The sequence below is a fragment of the Nanorana parkeri genome, unplaced genomic scaffold (genome assembly GCF_000935625.1).
Source record: "Nanorana parkeri isolate BGI_ZX_2015 unplaced genomic scaffold, ASM93562v1 scaffold366, whole genome shotgun sequence".
Taxonomy (NCBI): Eukaryota; Metazoa; Chordata; class Amphibia; order Anura; family Dicroglossidae; genus Nanorana; species Nanorana parkeri.
This window is the reverse complement of record NW_017306634.1, coordinates 981,110-986,314: the sequence shown is the minus strand read 5'-3', so window position 1 is coordinate 986,314 and position 5,205 is coordinate 981,110.

Here is a 5,205-nt window from a genome sequence, read left to right as displayed (position 1 = left end):
GCAGCATCGCCGCCCTCAGCGAATCTGCCGCTCCAGGCAAACGCCTTGTTTGCCTCGCGGCAGATACACCCCTGTGTACAGCACCAGGGTCCTCCTAAAAGTTTCCCACCACCAATCACATGTCATGTAAAGTGGCCCTGTTGGTGTCCTACAGTCAGTCCTGGCAACCTAAAAGAGTGATGATGTATTGCTCTTATGGCTGTGGATCATTACCTTGATCCTGGAGCTGTTCAGTGAGCTTTCTACAATACTGTGAGTGATTATCAGCCATCCTGGAAATGTCTGTTGGCAAACTGCCTGACCGATCAATGTTATTCAGATTGTTAGGCTGACCATCAACTAAAGAGGGCGTTGGGATTTTTTTGGTGTCATATTATGTAAGAATAAATGCTAATAAAATCAGAATGTTTATTTTGAATAATTTGAAACTTATTATACAAATCATAAAAGCATACAAACAAAGTACATTGCTTTTAATATATACAGACCAAACAACGAGGCATGTTACACTAACCTACAATTGCTTCATCCTCATACGTTGAATATACAGTACATTGTCTTACATAAATATGTATTCTAATATCAGAGCCAGACATAAAAAACACCAGTTCATAAGGTTGTATCTACAACATATTCAATTATTTGAATAAACATTATTATTTTATTTGCACTTATTCTTACATGATATGTCACACAATAAAAATCCCAGTTTTGACTGTGGAGGGTGGTCAGACTTCCGAAATGTGCTATAAACCTGTATGGTATGGTTGGATCTGCAAACCTAGAAAGATTCCATGCATTTTTGAGTTTGGTGTGTGTGTGTGTGTGTGAGTATGTGTGTTAGACTGTTACTCAAGGACACTGCAGTTATGCATACCTCCCAACTTTCTGAGATGACAGAGAGGGATACCTTCCAGCACAATGAATTTAGTCAATGGGGACACCACTGCCACATCCCCAGTTATGCAGACCGTTAAGAATTTAGATGTAAAAAATGATTGGTTAAACACAGAATAGTTTTTTTCACAATTACTTTTCTTTTAAACTGGATTTCTAAAATAGAAAACAGGATAATTAAGAGATAAGATGCAGGTTTGGGTGCAGAATAACAATTTGGTAGGTAAATAGACCCTTTTTATAAATATCTGTACATCAGACCAGGGATAGAAGGACGGTTGGGAGGTATGGGCACCTACTCTATCAATGCCCCCACCTTCCCTTTAATGTGAGCTGTGTAGTCTGCAGATGTGGTTTGTGTCTGCCATGGCAGACATGCTATTGTTGCCATATCGTGCAACTGTTATTCAATGTCCTTGGGTTGCTTTGCAACCTGCAAGCTTCTGCCTTTGTATCCTAACAACACACATACCATTCAGTAAAAGAAGTAAGCTTCAGTTGACCTCTGTGATGTCTCCCTTCACTTCCATATTACATATGGTCAGTGTAAAAATACCTATAAGCTTCAAATGAATGCTGCAATCAGATGGCCTTTGTGATGAGCTATAGTTATGGGTCAAGACTTGAGCAGAAACCCCTTGCTGACAGGTCTTGAGGGAATGCTAAGCTATTAAAAGTTAGATCTCTTTAGCCTATAACTATTGTGACCTGACATAAGGCTGCATCGGAATTGTCCACTGTGTACACAGCACTACATGCTTGTTCCATATGTCTATGTGAACATCATTTAAGAAAATATGTGTTCAGAGCTTGTCAACTGTCCATGGCCAGTTAGTTTAATGATGGTGCAATATGCTCTTCGGTGTGTTCTTAGCTTTTCATTTAGCTCTGAGATATCCTCTTCCCCTGTTTCTCATGTCAGTGTCACCCTGTCAAGGCCTTTGCTGACGCCTGTTAGCTCATACTGTACACATTTCTGGTTCTCCTGAGGCTGATCTGAGATATTATGTTTCAAACTGCATTACACTTTTTCTTTTATTTTAAATGTTTTGTGCAAATTCAGCCACACAGATTATTGAAGGTTAAAGTGACACTAAACTCGGGAGTTTAATCTTAAAAATGCATTCAAGTACCTTCACTATTAACAAAAATGTATTTTATTTGTGTATCACTCAACTGTAGATCCTCAAATCATCTCTGAATTCATGCTGACACTTTCCTTCCTTCTGGAGGGGGGCTAATTTTGTTCCCCATGGTCCCTGTGTGTGTTGTAAAGTAGCCAAGGCTCCAAGCTCGCTCCTGTGATGGACTACAATCTCAATACATTAGTAAACTAAACTAAAATATCATGAGATAAAAATAATAAATGTTGCTCTGGCCCAACTCTGGGCTCATTTATTTTTTAAATGTCCTCTAGCAGCCGTGAAAATAAAAAAGGCAGCATTTGCTGCAATACTCACCGTTGATTTGAAGCTACTTCTTGCAGTAATTCCTTTTCACCACTAGATGTCCTCAGTCTTAGTATGATTCAACCTGGAAGACTGAGTACATACTTTGAGTGCATGGACCTGTCCCCTGAAAAGTCGTCACCATGGTGCCTTGCAAATGTAAAAGTTCTTGTCGCACTCCTTACCGGAAATCCCAAATGATAAGGGACGGTGCTTGGAATGACTGTGGATGGCGCCACTGTAAGCATAGAATTGTCATTGCCATTTGTTAAAGCCTGATGAAGGGACCCTGTGTGGTCCCGAAAGCGCTTGTTCCCATTCTTAGCAATTTGTTCAATAAAATTAACATTTGGTGATTCTGGAAGGATCTATGGTGTGCTGGTGACATTGTTAAAAAATACCATGGTGCCTTGCACACACAGTGTAATGATGCAGCAAGCAGCGCTGATGTCATCACGTCATTTACGCTTTCTGCGTCATTAAGACCCTATTTACACCAGGGCAACAACATTTCAGTGCTGTATGCACGTTTCTTTTAGCGCGATTTTGAGCGTTTTAGAGTGTTTTACTGGAGATTTCTTTTCATATGTAATAACTTTTTAAGGCGCGCTCTCAACTCATTTTCAGTTGTCCAATGAAAAGCAGTCTCAGTTGCAAAAACGCGTTAAACAAACATGCAAAAACTAACAAAAACGTGCTGACCAGTGCGTTTCCATTTAAGTCTGTGCAGCAAAACGAGCTGATAAGTGCCACAAAAGAAGCTTGGGGATTACTTCAAACAACAGGTGTATTTTTACATGCGATTCTGCACGTTTGCATGAACGAACCCCATAGGAATACATGGGATTTTAATTCGCCGTGGACGAAATGCCCTGGTGTGACCTGGGGCCTTACATTATCACGTAATCAAAACATACCACTGTCATAAGAATATTTGGAATCTGAAAGATCCAAAAGTGTCTCTTTCCTGGTCTCCCCTCTGCATTCTGTGGTTCCTCCCACCAACCACTACATCACTGTAGGACAGAGTAGTAATGTAGTAGGTTGCCAGAAGAAGCCAAACTGCCCAGAGGGGGAACAAGAGACTGTCACACCCATAAAAGTAAGCCATATGCTCAAGATTATGCCAGTGGTATCTCTTAAATACAGAGGTGAACTGCAGCATAGGCAGTAAAGTTTCAAAAGACTTCTTTTCCAGGCAGCATGTTGGTATATTAGGTGGTGACAGGGTCACTTTATAATATCTTTGACCATTGAAGTGAATTGAATCGATAATCTTATTTCTAAACACTAGATGGCGGCATTAAACCAAAGAAAGGTTCCAAACTCAGGTGTTCCCATTTAATATCATCTAAATAAAGAATACATTCCTTGTTCAAACAGGTGCTCGGAATGTTATACTTCCTGAGAATTGTTTTTGATCACTTCCATTTGTTTTCTTGGATTTTCTATACAAAGTGCTATATATGTCAGTTACCAGGCAGAATGAAAAAGCTTCCGTGTTCAGAGCATGCAATGTCAGCCGGTGAGATGATTTCTGTACTGGTAACAAGACTTCTATTTTAAGGTTAGCTCACATGATATATACAATGGAATCCATAAAGTGTGGTGCAGACACTCAGAAGAGTGTGTGCACCACTATATGGCAAATGTCAGAAACATGTAGCCGAATTTGTCGCAAAGGCTGCTGTGTGCGCAGGTCTCAAGGATGCTGTGCGTACAAGCTTTATTGGTTGCTCAGATGCTGGTGGCCCTGTTCTGCCGGCTTCCTAGCAACCAATGACATTGTGTGGCTGAGCCTGATTGGTTGCTAGGATGCCGGTGGCCCAAGGTCTCCAACCAACATGTAGAGGACAAACTCCTCCAATATTTCCTTATCTTTGAAATGGAAGGATTTTTAGGTCACCATTGTGATATAATGGAAATGTTTAATTATTAAGAGCTATCTGAATTTGTAGTAGGTGTAGCAGGTGTCACTAATCGCATTAGAACTGTAGCAATGAGTTTCTGAATTTGGCGTAGGACATTTTTAGACCATTGAGATGAGGCTGGGCTTGGTGTGAACCCAGTTTTCCTGGCCTTGCTCAAGCCCACTCAAAACTATGGCCACCATCCTCTTCTCTCGACCTATTCAGTGTCGGCAGTTGCGGTGAGGGCATTCCCTGTCCCTTTGATGTAAATTTGAGTTTTAAGCTTGATTGATCTTGGGGGAAATGGGTTCACATCAAGCCCAGACTCTTCACTGTCAGACCACACTGAAGGCAGAAAAGTGCTGCAAATTCTATATTCAATCACTCCCATAGTGCCCCCCTGTCTGGCTTGCCAGGCCATTTCATGTGACCCTCAGATCTTAGGAGGGCTGTGCAGTCTCACAAGGGGTCCCGTTTGGCCTTGGTGGGTGTGGGCTTTGTGGATCAACAGGATGGAGGAAATTTGCTGCAGGTGCTGTAAACAGGACCTTGCTGGGGACCTCGGCATCCTTCCTGTGAGGACCAGCGCCTGTTTACAGTGCAGCTGAAAAAGTACTGCTTGCCCTATTTTAGCTGCATTGGATGGTGACGGAATGCATCAAAAGGCATCAAAAACGCATGCAAATGCAACGGAACTCACCTGAAATCCCATTTTAAGCACACAAAAAAGCCGCCCCCAAAGATGACCAAAAAACGCATCAATCAAGGTAAAATCGTAGCAAAACTCATTGCACCGCAGGAGTGCAGACACATGCGGTTCTGATGTGAACTAGCCCTTTTGCATGTAGCTTAAAGGAAAACTCCAGCTAAAAATGATAACATAAAAATGTATAGCCCATTAAAAGAACAGATAAAAAAACAGCTTTTGTTGCAATGCTCCCCGCCCCCCC